Source organism: Stomoxys calcitrans, chromosome 3 (genome assembly GCF_963082655.1).
Source record: "Stomoxys calcitrans chromosome 3, idStoCalc2.1, whole genome shotgun sequence".
NCBI classification, from domain to species: Eukaryota; Metazoa; Arthropoda; class Insecta; order Diptera; family Muscidae; genus Stomoxys; species Stomoxys calcitrans.
The window spans coordinates 66,924,231-66,942,792 of NC_081554.1; the positions used below are offsets into that span (position 1 = coordinate 66,924,231).

At 37.9% G+C, this 18,562-nt stretch overlaps 1 protein-coding gene and 1 long non-coding RNA gene across 4 annotated transcripts in view; one reads left to right on the top strand and one right to left on the bottom strand.

The window, feature by feature from the left end:
• The window catches only part of LOC131995534 (uncharacterized), a 154,539-nt gene extending 137,644 nt beyond the window's left edge, over positions 1-16,895 (bottom strand). Inside the window, exons 1-2 of the long non-coding RNA XR_009397486.1 lie at positions 16,490-16,895; positions 15,504-15,878 (exon numbers count right to left, since the gene is read on the bottom strand). This is a non-coding gene — a long non-coding RNA (uncharacterized LOC131995534). The remainder of the gene's footprint in view (positions 1-15,503; positions 15,879-16,489) is intronic.
• The window catches only part of LOC106083964 (uncharacterized), a 285,492-nt gene that overhangs the window by 238,010 nt on the left and 28,920 nt on the right, over positions 1-18,562 (top strand). The gene's annotated exons all lie outside the window — the stretch shown is intronic.

Consider the following 18,562-nt stretch of genomic DNA (forward strand, 5'->3'; position numbering starts at 1 on the left):
GCGGACATGGTAACCGTTGCGCTACCGTGGCCGCCGTGTCGCCAGTATTAGGAGAGGTCAACCACCGTAGAACATTTTTTCTGATGTTCTCGCCAAGAATCGAACCCAGGCGGAAAAACTAACCTCTGCGCTACAGTGGCTTCCAATCCAATATAAACCCAATCAAATATTTATTTAAATCCTTGAACTAATACAAGTTCCATTCTATCTTTAAATAAACAAAAATTCAGAACATGTTATACGATATGAGTCTTTCGACAAATTCCCCACAAATGTGAACTAATTTGACTACAAACTTGATTGAATTAATAAATTTTTCAAATTCATTTATTTGAAAACTTTAGTAAAAGTTTCTAATTGAAATATTTTGTTGATAATTTTTTTCTGTCCATCGACTCGAGTTGCACAAATACATACATGCATATGTATGTATGTATGCCACACATATCCGGGTGTGACAAGTCAATGTTTGTGTCTGTATTCCTTCCTACTCATTGTAGTTGTAGACATTGCCCCTCACATACAAACACAAGTTTTGGCTAATGTATTCATCTGCGTTTGAGTGCGGATTTTATGCAGGATCCTTAATCTGTACGCATTCACATACATACAAATATATTTGAGTGTGCATGTGTGCAGTTGGCATGTGCATACGTACACATGTAAATATCCACATTATATGAATATTTGTTCTACACCACACCCACTGGTCTATCACATCCTCTGTCACAGTCGGAAACTAACTTCGCACACACACACACACACACACACACACGCACAATCACACATGCCAGAGCATATTGTCTAGATGAACGCACTTATATATTCATACATAATGCATTTGAATGGCATTCCTAAATATTGTATGAATCCTCCAAAGGCAGTGAACACACATTCGAACATAGCACGGGTAGCAGCATGGCGCCTTCTTTGGCCTTGGCATGCTCTTAAAGTAGTCATTGCTCCAGATCTATGCAGAGTTATGGTAGTAACATTAGATTATTCATGAATTTCATCAATGCTTGAGTTGAACTCTTCTCGTAGTTGTCTTGTCTAAGAATCATGTGTCTCAATTAGAAGATTGAGTGAACCATTTTGAATCATTGATGGGAATTATAAGAATGTATACCTTGAAATATATGCGTCTGTGATTTGCGAGTACTTTAGATAATTAATGTGCTTTATGAAGTTACTATTGGACCTGATGCTTGCAACTTCGTATGCCTGAGGTTATTTCTTTCTTTTGCACTGCGTCATAGGATTGTGGTTTTGCTAGGCATCGTACTTTAAAGTCTTCTTCATACTTAATTCGGTTCCACTAGATGACAGACGACTGTGCAGCAGGGGTTCGATTTAGCAATGTCCGTCTGTCCATGTTAATTTGTGTACAAACTACAGGTCGCAATTTTCATCCGATCGTCTTCAAATTTGGTATGGGCATGTTTTTCGGCCTAGAGACGAAGCCTATTGAAATTGGAAAAAATCGGTTCAGATTTGGATATAGCTCCCATTTGCACTAATAATGCAATAAAAAGGTCATTTGTTAACTGATTCTCTCGAAATTTGGTTTTCTTATGACTATTGATATTACTGGTGAATTTCATAGAAATCGGTTCAAATTTAGATATAGCTCTCATATATATATAAAGCCCGATTTTCACTCCTAGAGACATTGCAAGCGCATTTATTGAACAATCTTTCCAAAATTTTGTACAACACCTTCCTCGATGACTACCACAATATCTGAGAAGTTTACTTGAAATCGGTTCAGATTTGGATATAGCTCCCATATATATGTTCGTCCGATTTGCAGAAATAATGCAATAAAAAGGTCATTTGTTAACTGATTCTCTCGAAATTTGGTTGGAAGGGTTTTCTTATGACTATTGATATTACTGGTGAATTTCATAGAAATCGGTTCAGATTTAGATATAGCTTCCACATATATATATATATAGCTCGATTTTCATTCCTAGAGCCATTGCAAGCGCATTTATTGACCAATCTTCTCAAAATTTTGTACAACACCTTCCTCGACGACTACCACAATATATGAGAAGTTTGCTTGAAATCGGTTCAGATTTGGATAAAGCTCCCATATATATGTTCGTCCGATTTGCAGAAATAATGCAATAAAATGGTCATTTATTAACATATTCTCTCGGAATTTGGCAGGAAGGATTTTTTTAATGACTCTCGACATTACAGGTGAATTCCATAGAAATCGGTTCAGATTTACACACATTGTACTTATAGGGTAAGTGTAGGGTATTATACAGTCAGCACCGCCTGACGTTTGCCCTTCCTTACTGGTTTTCTTTGAGTTTGTCTATTCATCTGTTCTCCTTCCAAGGCAACAAACAAATTATACCTCGAATGTTGACTACCCATTTTGGAACCTAATTCATTTTAAGACCTTGAGCCAACAGATAAACTTCGTTATAATAGACTCAGTATACAAGTCATGAAGACTTGGAAATTATTCATGCTGTTGCCATCTATGAAATATGTATGAACGCGGAGCTTTTTCACTGGCCTTACTTTCACACCCTCATTACTGACAACTTTTACAAAAATTTTTAAATTGTCATCCATACGAATATAATTTCTACCTCCAAACATACATTTAACTTTGTAATCCTTTTACGTTTTTTTTTCTTGTGCTGTTCATTTGCTACTCGGCATTTCACATACTTTGTAACATATTTTTTGTTGTTTTGTTGTTTATTTGTTTCTACTGTCCTTGTTTGAATGCCTTGATGCCTGCGACAAAGGAAAGTCGAAAAACATACAAAAAGAAATAATTGCTCCTCAGTTATGCGACAAAGAAACCTCCAAAGAAGTCATTTGTCTGCATGGTAAATAGATAGAAGACGACAACATCAACGACAAGAATGCGTGTATGTGTGTGTGTGTGTGAGGGCGGAGGAGAAAATACGCGTCATGGCAGAAACTTTTTCATTGTGATTATTTTTTATTATTAACATAAAGTAACACACATACAGACACAATAAGAATTGAGTAGGAAGTACTGAAATTATAAAATGTTCATTGGCTTTTGATGAAAATGGCTGGGGTGTCGATGTACACTTTTAACGCCTTTTTTGGGAACAGTATGAGAGTAGGCTTTAGCAATTATGAAACTTAAGCCAACAATTAGGTACTTGAAGCTTGAAATTTGACTGTTTCGTTCCACCCTGATTTGAAAGTTAGAACAAAATATCTCATAAACTTTCAACTGATTCGATTTTCTATTAATACAGCGCTTAGTAGATAGTTATGAGGTCAAATTGATATATAGCAGCATTCTATAAGGTTACATGGATGTGGAAAGTCATTACAACTCATAGCACTACAAGCAAAACTACCGTTTAACTATGAAATCCGCCGGTAATCAATAAGACACATTTGAGTTTTTGACTTATATGGGAGCTACATCACCTATGGAGAAATTCAGAAAACATGTCGCTATTCACAATCTATGGACTCTTAAACAGCTGGTCATATATTATCTGCATTCAACAATATAATTCGTTTGACATAAAGCAAAATTTCGCCAAGTAAACTTCTTTTGTTCGCCGTAGCGTAGAGGTTAGCATGTCCCTGGGTTTGAATCCTGGCGAAAACATCAGAAAACAAGTACTTCGGCCGGGCCGAACTTAGGATACCCACCACCTCGGATATATTTGCAAACCACCTTTCGTCAAAATCCGGTGAAAAAGTCATAATTAGTGCCCCATGGCAGCTTTATCGAAATATGGTCCGATTTGATCCAAATTCGACATTCGATATTGAGTATTCTAATAAGTACAAGTCATTGTTCTATTTTGTAGAACAAAGCATTGGTCTTTTTGGTAGCCATAGCCAAATATAGACCGATCTGAACCATATACGATGTCGAAAAGCCTAACATAAGTCGCAGTGTCAAGTTTCAGCGAAACCTTAAATCAGGAGATATATATGACAGCTATATCTACATCTTGACCGAACTGGGCCAAATGGACGAAGGACGTCGAAGGCCCTAACACAACTCACTGTCACAAATTTCGGCGACATCGGGAAATAAACGGGCTTTTTATGGTCCCTAAATCTTAAATCGAGAGATAGGTCTATATGGCAGCTATATCCAAATCTGAACCGATCTGGGCCAAATTGAAAAAGGATGTCGAAGGGTCTAACACAACTCACTGTCACAAATTTTAACAAAATCGGATAATAAATGTGGCTTTTATGGGCCTAAAACCCTAAATCGCCGGATTGGTCTATATGGGTGCTATATCAAGATATAGTACGATATAGTCTTCGAACTTAACCTGCTTATGGACAAAAAGAATCTGTGCAAAGTTTCAGCTCCATATCTCTATTTTTAAAGACTGAAGTGTGATTTCAACAGGCAGACGGACGGACATGGCTAGATCGTCTTAAATTTTAACGCTGATCAAGAATATAAATATTGGGTTGCCCAAAAAGTAATTGCGGATTTTTCATATAGTCGGCGTTGACAAATTTTTTCACAGCTTGTGACTCTGTATTTGCATTCTTTCTTCTGTCAGTTATCAGCTGTTACTTTTAGCTTGCTTTAGAAAAAAAGTGTAAAAAAGTATATTTGATTAAAGTTCATTCTAAGTTTTATTAAAAATGCATTTACTTTCTTTTAAAAAATCCGCAATTACTTTTTGGGCGACCCAATACGTTATAGGGTCGGATATTTCAAAGTGTTGCAAACGGAATGACAAAATGAATATACCCCCATCCTTCGGTGGTGAGTACAAAAATTTATGAGCGGCGACATTATTTAGGTACTGTACCATTTGATATGGCAGCCATATAAAAATTTCTTCCCAAAGAGTTTTCGCACTGCGGCACGCCTTTCGGAATGGGCTATAAAAAAGAGGCCCCTTATAATAGAGTTTGGACCTGAATCGGACAGCACTCAATGATATGTGAGAAGCTTGCCTCTGCTACTTAGTGTAGTGCTCATTGGCAAATTGGCATTTGCAAACTTCTTCATATTTGGATATAGCCCCCATACGACCCGATTTGACTTCTTGAGCCCCTAGGAGCCTCGATTTTCATCCGATTTGGCTTAAGTTTGGAACAATGACTTGCTTAATGACTTCCAACGTCTATCCCAAGTATGATTCAAATGGGTCCATAAACCGATATAGTCCCCATATAAACCGATAGCTGGATTTGACTTCTTGAGCTCCTAGAAGTCTCAGTTTTCATCGGATTTAGCTATGATTTCCAACATCCATACCAAGTATGATCCGAATCGGTCTATGAACATATATTTCCCCCATATAAACGGATGCCCAGATTTGACTTCTTGAGACCTTAAAAACCCCAATTTTCATCCGATTTAGCTAAAATTTGGAACAAAGACTCGAGTTATGACTTCCAATATCCATGCCAAGTATGATCCCAATGGGTCTTTAATCAGATATATCCCCATATAAACCGATCGCCGGATTTGACTTTTGAGCCTTTAGAAACCCAAATTTTCATCTGATTTGGCTGAAATTTGGCCCAGAAACCTCTTATAACTAAGAACATCACTGCTCAGTTTTATCCGAATCGGTCAATAGGTTGATATAAGCCCCCATAAGTACCGATATCCCGATATGACTTGTTGAGACCAAAATAATTCAAATACAAACTCAGATTATAAGGGTAAATTTTTAGTGGAATCGATTGTGTTGGGTACCCAAGATTCGACTTGGCCGAACTTAGCACGCTTTTATTGTCACTTTTCGAGTTTACCATTCGCATAGGACTGAGCAGTTTTATACCCTTCACCATAGGATTATGTCAACATTGCGTTTGGTACACATCGAAATAATGATCTGAGACCCAATAAAGTATTTATATTCTTGATCACCTTGACATTCGAAGTCGATTTAGCCCTATTTATCCGTCTGTCAAAAGCACCTTTTGAAAGGGAAAATGGGCTATATCGGTCCACGTTTTGATATAGATGCAATATAAACCGATCCTGGATCTTGACTTCTTGAGCCTATAGAGGGCGCAATTTTTACCCAGTTTGGCTGGGTGTTTAATTCTAACTTCAAAAAACTGTGCCAACAATGGTCTAAATCGGTTTGTAACCTGATATAGCTCCTATATAAACCGCTCTTTGAGCTTGACTTCTTGAGCCGCTAGAGGGAGCAGTTATTACCAGATTTTACTGAAATGTGGCAAGAAGCGGTTTATTTCGATTCCCAACAACTGTGCTAAGTATGGTTAAAATCGGTTTATAACCTGATATAGCTCCCATATAAAACGATCCCGGATCTTGATTTCTTCAACCGCTAGAGGGCGCAATTATTACCCGATTCGTCTAAAACCTTGCAAGAAGTGGTTTGTTTGGATTTCAAACATCTGTGTCAATAATGGTCTTAATCGGTTCACAACCAGATATAGCTCCCATATAAACCGATCTCCCGATTGAGATGAAATTTTGCACAATGACTTCTGCTTTAACTTTCAAGCATGTGCCAAATATGATCAGAATCGGTCCATAACATGAAATTTATCACATAGGCTTCTGCTATGGTCTCCAATATCCAAACCAAGTATATTCCGTAACCTGATATAGCTCCAATAGCATAGTATACCAGGCAAAGAACTTCTCAAACTGTAAATGAGCCATATCGGTCCATGTATTGATATAGCTGCCATATAAACCGATCTGGAATCTTGACTTCTTGAGGCACTAGCGTTCGTAATTCTTGGCCGATTTGGCTGAAATTTAGCATGAGGTGTTTTGTTATGACTTCCAACAACTGTCCGTCTTCAACAACTTCGTCCATCTGTCGAAAGCGTGTTAACTTCCGAAAGGGCAAATGGGCTCTATCGGTTCATGTTTTGATATAGCTGCAATATAAACCGCTCCTGGATCTTGACTTCTTTAGCCTCTAGAGGGTGCAATTTTTACCCAATTTGACTGAAATTGTGCAAGGAGTGTTTATTTCTAACTCTAAAAACTGTGCCATGTATGGTCTTAATCGGTTCATAACCTGATATAGCTTCCATATAAACCGATCTGGGGTCTTCACTTCTTGAGCCTCTAGAGGGCACAATTCTTATCCGATTTGGCTGAAATTTTGAATGATGTATTTTGTTATGACTTCAAACAACTGTACTGAATATGATTCAAATCGGTCTATAACCTTATATAGCTGCGATATAAACCGGCCTTGGATCTTGATCCACTAGAGGGCCCAAGTCTTATCCGACTTAGCTAAAATATGGTACAAGTTGTTTTGTTACGACTTCCAAGAATTGGTTTCATTTCCAACAACTGTGCTAAGTATGGTAAAAGTCGATTCATTTTGATCTCGGATTTTAACAGCTTAAGCCGCTAGAGGGCGCAATAATTACCCAATTCGGCTGGATTTTTTATCTAAGTGCTTTGTTTTCAACAACAACAACTGTGCCAAGTATAGTCTAAATCGGTTCGCAACCTGATATAGCTTCCACTTAAAACCCATCTCCCGATTATACTTCTTGAACCTCTATCTCCCTTATAAATCGATCTCGGATTTTGACTACTTAAGCCGCTAGAGGGCGCAATAATTACCCAATTCGGCTGGATTTTTTATCTAAGTGCTTTGTTTTCAACAACAACAACTGTGCCTAAACTGGTCTAAATCGGTTCGCAACCTGATATAGCTTCCACTTAAAACCCATCTCCCGATTATACTTCTTGAACCTCTAGAGGGCACAATTATTACCCGATTAGGCTGAAATTTTGCACAACGACCTCTGCTATAACTTTCAACGTACGTGACATATATGGTCAGAATCGATCGATCGATAACTTGATATAGCTCCCATATAAACCGAACTCCTGATTTTACTTCGTGCCAAATCGAAATTCTCATTCGATTTGGCCGAAATCTATTACATAGACTTCTACTATGGTATCCAATATCCAAACCAAGTATAGTCCGAATAGGTCCATAACCTGACATAACTCCAATAGCACAGCAGTCCATTGTTCTCATTTGCCTATAAGAAGAGATACCAGGCAAAGAACTTGACAAATGCGATCCATGGTGGATGGTTTATAAGATTCGGCCCGGCCGAACTTAGCACGCTTTTACTTGTTAATACAAAAACTAATTTTTTTATTGAAACTTTTTTTTTATTTTGTCTGGAGTCGAAGACGAGGTAATTTTTTCAACTCCCAATCCGACTCCAAAATTGCCCTACTACGACTCCAGGACTCCAACTCCGACTACGCAGTCCTGGTCATGACAGGTTACTGGTGGATCAGAAAACATGCTGACAGGCTGAGAGTTGCCAGTAACGACTTTTGCAGAAGCTGTAATTCGAGAAAAAAGTTTTTTTTTGGAGTATCAGAAGGAGTTTCGCTGTAACTTTTTTGAGAACTTTAGCAGATTTAGCGGATGTGAACATTTGCAAGTTTTTTGGCTCTCTGAAGCGATCTGGATGGTTGAACGGTAGGAACTAGAAGACATCTTCCTTCTCCTATTCCTGTAGTATCGCAATGGACGATAATGTCTAAATGAGTCTAATGGCAGACTGTCACTAACCTAAGGCTATTTAAAGCGATACGGGTTGGGTTAATCTTAGGAGAAAAAGACATCTTCCCTCACCTGTTCCGGTATCACCACATTAGAATAGAATGACTTAGTGTCTCTGATAGCACTTTAATTGTCACTTAACCTAACCTAGGTTGAAAGAGGGTGTTGATGTTTATCTGTTAAACGCGAAAGCCGGGTAATGACAAAGAAAATGCTTCAACGTCTAACCTAACCTAACCTAACACACATTTCCTTTAATCGTCTAACCAATCAATTGATTCGTTTGTCTTAAGTTATGTTTCTAAAGCCATATTTAAACCTTCTAAACTCACCTTGTATAACATTCATTGTGTGCCTACCTCAGTACATATGTGATGATGAAGGAGCATAGCGAATTGCAAATATCCTTATAAATGTTTAAGGATTTTGTAAAAAGTGTAAAAAGCATTTCAGCAAATACGCATTTCCCAAAATATATTACACCATCTAAAAACTTTTCTCCTGAGGCAATTTTAATGGCAGGAATGTAATTGCGAAAAAAACAACAATGTTCGCTGTTTGTGCAAAACCACTTTGGCAACAATGTAAAAATGGATGGGAATTTTGTCAGGAAGAAGTTGTCGCGTTTTTGTTACATGACAAAATGTGTTAGGGAAAAGTTTAACATGTAGAAGTTATTTTTGTAACAGAAAATGAAACATTTTTATATATAGCGCCGGGTTGATTATAACAATGCAAATAAATGGTTTCATGAATTTGTTCAATGCTATAGCTCCCATGCATATGGGAGTTACCTGTATATGAGAGTTACCTGTATATGAGAGTTACCTGTATGAAATCCTAACCGATTTCTATGAAATCCCCCAATAATGTCGAGAGTCATTAGAGAATCCTTCCTTGGTGCCAAATTTCGTGAGAATCGGTAAACAAATGACCTAATTATAGTCGAATTAGTCCAAATCGGAGGAATACATTTATGAGAGATATATCCAAATCTGGACCGATTTCTTCCAATTTCAATAGGCTTCGTCTTTAGGCCAGAAAAGATGCCTGTAATGAATTTGTACACACATTTACATGGACAGAAAGACAGACGGACAAAGCTAAATCGAATCGGAAAGTGATTCTGAGTCGAATGGTATGCTTGTTAAGGGGTTTGTCTCTCTTCTTTGTCGTTGAAAGTTGTGGTGTAGGGATAAGATAAGAAGATCCAACTCCTTTAAGTCGCCAGGCCCTGATGATGTATCACCGGTTGAATTACAATCGGTGTCTGATAGAGTGACACGAAGGTAATTTTCATTCCGAAAGCAGGAAAAGACTACCACACGAAGGCGAAAGATATTCGTCCTATTAGTCGGTCATCCTTTATGTTGAGGACTCTTGAGAGGTTGATAGAAACATATCTTAGGGCAAAGATCCCTGGAGAACACTTGCCGCGGCAGCAGCATGCATATAGTAAAGGCAAATCCACTGAAACAGTCCTTCACGACCTAGTCGGCTACATAGAAGATTCTCTCGCTGTCAAGGAATATACAATGGCAGCATTTCTTGACATTGAAGGTGCTTTCAATTATCTAAACCCGACGTCAATCATGAAGGAGTTGGAGTTTCCAGGCACCAACTATACCGTAAGAAAGATTATTTATAACTTACTTACTCAAAGATGCATTACGGCAGTTTTCTAGCATTCTAAGAGATACTTCAGGAAGCTCTACGTGCAGCGAATTGGGCTACCGAAAGTGGTCTAGGTATAAATCCGTGCAAGACTGAAGAAGTTCTCTTCAGCAGGAGAAACAAGTTGCATTACGGGATCTTCGGATCGAAAAAGATGGGTCATCAGAGGAACACATCAAGGAGATGTACTGTCTCCCTTTCTTTGGAATAAAACCATTAACAATTATTGTCTCTGGAAGAAAAAGGTGTAAAGGTGGTCGCATATGCTGATGACGTGGCAATTGCGGTAAGGGGAAAGTTTCTCAGCACTCTCAGAGATGTACTCCAGGAAGTTCCACGTGCAACAGCAAAGTGGGCTACCGAAAGTGGTCTAGGTATAAATCCGTGCAAGACTGAAGAAGTTTTATTCAGCAGGAGAAACAAGTTGCCTACAGTGCAACCTGTCTCCTTGGGTGGAGAGAATGTTCCAATCACAGAAAGCGCAAAATACCTGGGTGTTTTGCTTGACAGGAAATTTAACTTAAAATCCAACATTTTGGAAAGGACAAGAAGCCTATTGGCAAAAGTTGGGATTTAAATCGTGTGTCGTGTATATACTGCAGTTGTCAGACCTCTAATGCTATATGGTGTTGTGGTCTGGTGGACGGCGTTTCAAAAATCTACTACAGCTCAATACTTAACCGGACCCAAAGAATCGTTTGTTTGTGCATCACAGCCGCACTGAGGACGACACCATCAGATGCACTGAATTTAATGCTACATCTAATGCCTCTGGACATTGTGGCTAGAAAAATTGCAGCGACCACTGCCGTGAGGCTAAATGGGCGTTCTCATTGGTCATGTGGCGGCTACGGACACTGTATTATCCTTGATACAATATCCGATATCCCAGGCCGTGTGGATTACACCCTACCTGAGCCGCTTTTTGATAAAAATTACTGTACCACTATTACTGATAGAATCGATTGGAGCTACGATATCCCTGGTAACAGAAGTTACATAGACTTCTACACGGATGGTTCCAAACTAGACGGCCAGGTGGGCTTTGGAGTTTACTCTAAAGATCTACAACTGGTCATATCGAGAAGGTTACCCGTCCACTACAGTGTGAGAGGTCACTGTCTAATCTGAAACATGCTGACAGACTGAAGGTTGCCAGCAACGACTTTTGCAGAAGCTGTGAAGACATCGAAGAAGAAAAGACTATGGAACATCTGCTGTGTGTGTGTACCGCACTAGCAGTCAGAAGGAGTTCCACTTTAGGTTTTCATTTCTGATTTAGCTGTTGTGAATATTCGAAAGCTGTTGGGCTAGAAGGCATCTTCCTTCTTCTGTTCCTGTGGTATCACAATAGACGAAAGCGTCAAAGTGAGTATGATGGTAAACTGCCACTCTAACCTAACCTTACCGAACCTTACAAAATTTAACTTGAGGCGTTTTATTTGACGTCCTCATACGCGAGCAAAATTTCGTCAAAATCGGTCCATATTTAGATTGGGCGTGAGGTGTTCTATTTGACGACTTAGTATTTGTGCAAAATTTCATCAAAATCGGTGCAGATCTAGATACAGCTTCCACATATATCTTTCATCCAATATGTCCTTTTAAGGCTTTAGAAGCCACAATTTTGGTCCGATCTCCACAAATTTTACGAGAGGTGTTTCATTTGACGTCCTCATATGCATGCAAAATTTCGTTAAAATCGGTCCAGATTAAGATATAGCTCCCATATATATCTTTCGTCTGATCTAATCTTTTAAGGCTTTAGAAGCCACAACTTTGGTCCGATCCCTACAATATTTAGCGTCTAGCCATGTCCGTCAAACCGTCTGTCTGTCCGTCTGCCTGTTGAAATCACGCTACAGTCTTTAAAAATAGAGACGTTGAGATAAAATTTTACACAGATTCTTTTTTTGTCCATAAGCAGGTTAAGTTCCAAGATGGGCTATATCGGACTATATCTTGATATGACGATTTAGGATCTTAGACCCATAACTGCCACACTTATTATCCGATATCGGCGAAATTTGAGACAGTGAGTTGCGTTAGGCCCCACGACACCCTTCAGCAATTTGGCCCAGATCGGTCCAGATTTAGATATAGCTGCCATATAGGTCGATCTATCGATATAAGGTTTTGGGCCCATAAAAGGCGCTTTTATTGTTCGATGTCGCCGAAATTTGGGACATGGGAATTTGGGACCATAAAAGGCACATATATTGTCCGATGTCAGCGAAATTTGGAACAGTAAATTGTATTAAGCCCCTCGGCATCTTTTTGCAATTAGGCCTAGATTGGTCCAGATTTGGATATACTTGCCATATAGACCGTTTTCTCAATTTAAAATCTTGGCTCTATAAAAAGCGCATTTGCAATCAGATTTCGATGAACTTTTACACTGTGACTTATGTTAGGATTTTCTACATCCGTGTCATATGTGGTTCAGATCGGTCTATGGATATGCATAGATAAACCATTTTTGACCGTACTTTGATGAAAAGTGATTTACATATATATCCGAGGTGGTGGGTATCCAAAGTTCGGGGCGGACGAACTTAACGCCTTTTTACTTGTTAGGGTATAACAAGTCAAAAGGCATTAAATTCGTTGCCACTACTGTGGTACAGGGTATTTTAATTTGGTGAATTAGTTTGTGACACCTAAAAGGAAGAGAGATAGACCCATTGATAAGTATACCGATCGACTCAGAATCACTTTCTGATTCAATTTAGCTATGTCCGTCTGTCTGTCCGTCCGTCTGTCTGTCCATGTTATTTTGTGTACAAACTACAGGTCGCAATTTTCGTCCGATCGTCTTCAACTTTTGATATGGGCATGTTTTTCGGCCTAAAGACGAAGCCTATTGAAATTGGAAAAAATCGGTTCACATTTGGATATAGCTTCCATATATATTCGTCCGATTTGCAGTAATACACCAATAAAATGGTCATTTGTTAACCGATTCTCTCGCAATTTGGCGGGACGGATTTTCTTATAACAGGTGAATTTCATAGAAATCGGTTCAGATTTGGATATAGCTCCCATATATATGTTCGTCCGGTTTGCAGTAATACGGCGATAAAATAGTCATTTGTTAACCGATTCTGTTGAAATTTGGTAGGAAGAATTTTCTTCTTCAATTTGGCTCCGAACGGTTCAGATTTGGATATAGCTCCCATATATATATTCGTCCGATTTGCAGTAATACCCCAAACAAATGGTAATGTATTAACCGATTTTCTTGCAATTTAGCGTGAATGATTTTCTTATGACCCTCGATATTACAGGTGAATTTCATAGAAATCGGTTCAGATTTGGATATAGCTCCCATATATATTGTATGTTCGTCCGGTTTGCAGTAATATTCCGATAAAATAGTCATTTGTTAACCGATTCTGTTGAAATTTGGTAGGAAGAATTTTCTTATTAGCACATTGAGTTGTTTTGGGCCACTCGACACCCTTCTTCAATTTGGCTCCGATCGGTTCAGATTTGGATATAGTTTCCATATATATATTCGTCCGATTTGCAGTAATACCCCAATAAAATGGTCATTAGTTAACCTTTTCTCTCGCAATTTGGCAGGAAGGATTTTCTTATGACTCTCAGTATTACAGGTAAATTTCATAACAATCGGTTCAGATTTGTTTGTAGCTCCCATATATATGTTCATCCGATTTGCAGTATTATTGCAATAAAATTGTCATTTGTTAACCGATTCTGTTGAAATTTGGCAGGAAGGATTTTCTCTTGACTCTCGACATTACAGGTAAATTTCATAACAATCGGTCCAAATTTGGATATAGCTCCCATATATATGTTCATCCGATTTGCACTAATATTGCAACAAAATGGTCATTTGTTAACCGATTTTCTCGATATTTGGCAGGAAGGATTTTCTTATGACTCTCGACATTACAGGTGAATTTCATAGAAATCGCTTCAGATTTGGATATAGCTCTCATATATAAATATCGCCCGATTTTAACTTCTAGAGTCACAGCAAGCGCATTTATTTACCCATCTAGCCAAAAAAAAAACGCTTTCCTCGACGACTGCCACAGTATCTGAGAATTTTGCTCTAAATCGCTACAGATTTAGTTATAGCCCTCATATATATGTTCGTCCGATTTTGAGAAATATTGCACTAAAGTGCTCATTTTTTGACCGATTCTCTCGAAGTTTGACAGGAAGCATTTTCCTATGGCGACATTATCTGAGAAATTTGTTCGAAATCGGTGCAGAAATAAATATAGCTCCCATACATATGCTCGTCAGATTTAAGCTAGTTTGCTATAATGTTGTCATTTGTCAACCGTAGTTATTAGAGTTTGAACATATTTGCTCGAAATTTGATACGGATTGCTCAATAACCCATCTGAAAACATCCGCCGAGGTCTATAAAAATTGATTTAGAATTGGTTGTAGCTCCCACATTGTACTTATAGGGTAGGTGTAGGGCATTATACAGTCGGCACCGCTCGACTTTTGCTCCTCCTTACCTTATGTAGATGAATTTTGGAAATGTGAAATTTAATAGACCTCTCGATGGGGTCTGTTGCCTGTCGTATGCCTACCAAAGCTTTTAAAGTATTGCACTTTTGTATGACTCACTACAATTCTGAATCCTTTGTGCTTCATTGCTGATGAGGTAAATTTGAAAATTTCCATTTCCTAGTGGAAATGATTTATAATTTTTTTTTTTTTTTTTGTAAGATTTATTTAAATCCCCACAAATGATTAATTATGATTTAAAAGCTACAGACAACTCTTTGTCAAGTCCAGTTTGTGTAGCTTTTTTTTTTGATACAATAACCCAAAACATCATCATGAAAGTGGGAATTCACTTTCAGGGATTTTAGCTCAAACAAAGCAAAATATATTTGAAAACAATAAAAACTGACATATGTATATGTATAGGTAGGATATTTTCCCCATTATTTTGCAGTGAAAAGCCAATACGAAATGTTACATTTTGTGTGTGTGTGTGTGTATGAGTTTTTTAGCTTCCCTCGAGGAAAAAAATATGAGAATCAATATGAAAAATAAGGAAACACATGCAATATGCCATTATATCATATCCTTATGATCCCTTTTTTTCAGTTGCCATAATACACTTGCCATGAGTATATAAATCGTTCATGAACATGTGTAAGCATACAGACGAGTAGGCATGTAATATGTTTGTAGGCAAGAATGTGTTACATATGAGTGAATATGTTTTGGATACCGGGGCTGTTCGTTTCGTTTCTGTGCTATGCTGTTCTGTTTACTTACCAAACATTATTTTAGGTCATTATCCTTTTGTTATCCTTTTCAACGTACATGTATATATATATATCGGTAGGTATATATACAAAAGAAAAAGTTCCAATATTGATATATTAACAATAAGTTTTTCCTTAATGTTTCTGTTGTTGTTGTTTTTTGTTTTCGGTTGGCTGGTTGGTTGGTTAGTTACGTTGCCATGAGAACACCAAACACCCCCAAAGCAAGCGAGTGTAACGGGTAAGGAAACGGGCAAACGAAACGGAAAATATGAACAGTTAAAGCCAAAAGGAAATGTGAGTTTTTCTCTGCTCTGTGTGTGTATGTTATTTTTTTTTAATATATTTTTAAGCAAATGTAACGCTTCAACACCACTTTTCGGTTCTTTTGGTTTTACATTGAAAAAACAAAATCACAAAAAAAAAATAAACACTTCATCACTACGTGTAACTATGCTGCTTTAAAGGGGGAGGGAGCAAAGGAGAAACCAAATACCAAGACAAAAGGATTGCAAAGGAGAAACATAAAATAACACCGGTCTGGCGAAAAAAGGGAAAAAACAAAACAAAATCACAAAATCTTGGAATGTCCTATAAACAATGTTGCCAGCTTAGGACCCTACAGACATACAAGCCCAGGATTCTTGGAGAAAAATATTTAAATTAAAAACATTTACACGCAAGAGATTCTAGTTTGCCACCACCTGCGAGGATACAAAAAGGACACGTTAAAGCCGACTGTCTAGCGATTATAGCATGCACTTCACAGACACTATGCTTTGCTCTAATGTATTAGTCCAGGATCTAAATAGCCTTTTGTTGGGAAGATTTTATTGCCATAAGAATTTGAATTCCAATTTTATATAATTTTTAGTTTTGAGGGGTGTTTCCCGATTTCGTTTAACAACAAGGACTTTGAAACAATTTTTTTTTTTTAGTTCTCAATACTTTTTCTTCAACTTTTTTGTTTTGTTATATTTTTTGCATAAAATTTACCAGCACTTTATTCAACTCCTTTCAATTTCAACCACCTTCAAATAATTTTTACTCTAGACTGATTGGATTTTTCACTTCACTGTTCAAGTTTCCGCACTTCAATTTCAATTCACTTTAAACTTTAAACCAACAATTTTTATGGTTTCTTTGAACGATTTGTTTGTTATAGGTTTTTATTTTTATTGCTTTTTGTTTGAGGAAAATTCAAAAAAGTATGGGTTTTTCTTTATTTGTCATTATTTGATGTATGGTAATGGTGGTTATTTTGCCGCTTTGAGTTTCGAAACACGACCGTTTGCAACCAATGCTCGCCATTAACTATTGCGTCAAGGGTGCAACATTGTGTTAGTCAACCCCTGTTAACGGTTTTCTGTTTTAGGCTCCACCGTCAGTGATGGTGTTTGGTGTTGTTGTTGTGCGCCCTCCTAATTGAATGATTCGAACTGTTTGTACATGGCCACTCAGACAAAGCTGTTGCTCTTCTTTGCATTTGAGTTGACACAATGTTAAGCTGAATAGCTGCTTGTTTGTCTCTTTGCTTCATAACAGCCTAATGTTATACGCCCAATGTCGTACTCACCACATTTACTCACTCAGTGTCTTACTCTCATAGCTGTATTGTCTCTCTCTCTCTCTCTGGTTAATAGGTGAGTTTGCCCTTAACAAACACTTGTGACATTTACCGGTTTGTTTACATTTTTTATTGTTGTTATTATAATGGCATGCATGCTAATGAACGCCGGTCTGCAGTGGGTGTTTAAAACACTTCTCACACATGTGCCCTAACCAATGCAATCGATTATGATTATATCAAGCAAAAGAGCAAAACACAAGGAGAGCATTCGAGAAAGAGAGAGAGTACACCTACTCTCCTGACCATATTGTTTAGTCTCCTACTAATTGTGTGTAAACTCTTTACAAGAGCAGCCAGCATTAAGAGAAACATAAACATAATTTAATTATAAACACCTTTACCATATATAGGGTTAATTCATGCACAATTTTCACCAGCCAATGCTATCTGTGTGCTGTTATGTGGTGTGGTAATTTGTGGTTAACCATAGCGGGTATTAACATACATTTACAAAGCGTTTTAAATTCATACACCGTTAATGGTCATATTAGAAAGGACATAATGATATTTTCCATGGCAGTTAATTTGATTGTAATTGGTAATACCATTTTTAATAGGCAAAACTCTAGCTAAACATTCATTGATGGGCGAAAAATAATTGAAACAAGTAAAGAGTGATTTGTTAAGAGCTTGATAACTTTTTTTTAAAAAAAAAACGCATAAAATTTGCAAAATCTCATCGGTTCTTTATTTGAAACGTTAGATTGGTCCATGACATTTACTTTTTGAAGATAATTTCATTTAAATGTTGACCGCGGCTGCGTCTTAGGTGGTCCATTCGGAAAGTCCAATTTTGGGCAACTTTTTCGAGCATTTCGGCCGGAATAGCCCGAATTTCTTCGGAAATGTTGTCTTCCAAAGCTGGAATAGTTGCTGGCTTATTTCTGTAGACTTTAGACTTGACGTAGCCCCACAAAAAATAGTCTAAAGGCGTCAAATCGCATGATCTTGGTGGCCAACTTACCGGTCCATTTCTTGAGATGAATTGTTCTCCGAAGTTTTCCCTCAAAATGGCCATAGAATCGCGAGCTGTGTGGCATGTAGCGCCATCTTGTTGAAACCACATGTCAACCAAGTTCAGTTCTTCCATTTTTGGCAACAAAAAGTTTGTTAGCATCGAACGATAGCGATCGCCATTCACCGTAACGTTGCGTCCAACAGCATCTTTGAAAAAATACGGCCAATGATTCCACCAGCGTACAAACCACACCAAACAGTGCATTTTTCGGGATGCATGGGCAGTTCTTGAACGGCTTCTGGTTGCTCTTCACTCCAAATGCGGCAATTTTGCTTATTTACGTAGCCATTCAACCAGAAATGAGCCTCATCGCTGAACAAAATTTGTCGATAAAAAAGCGGATTTTCTGCCAACTTTTCTAGGGCCCATTCACTGAAAATTCGACGTTGTGGCAGATCGTTCGGCTTCAGTTCTTGCACGA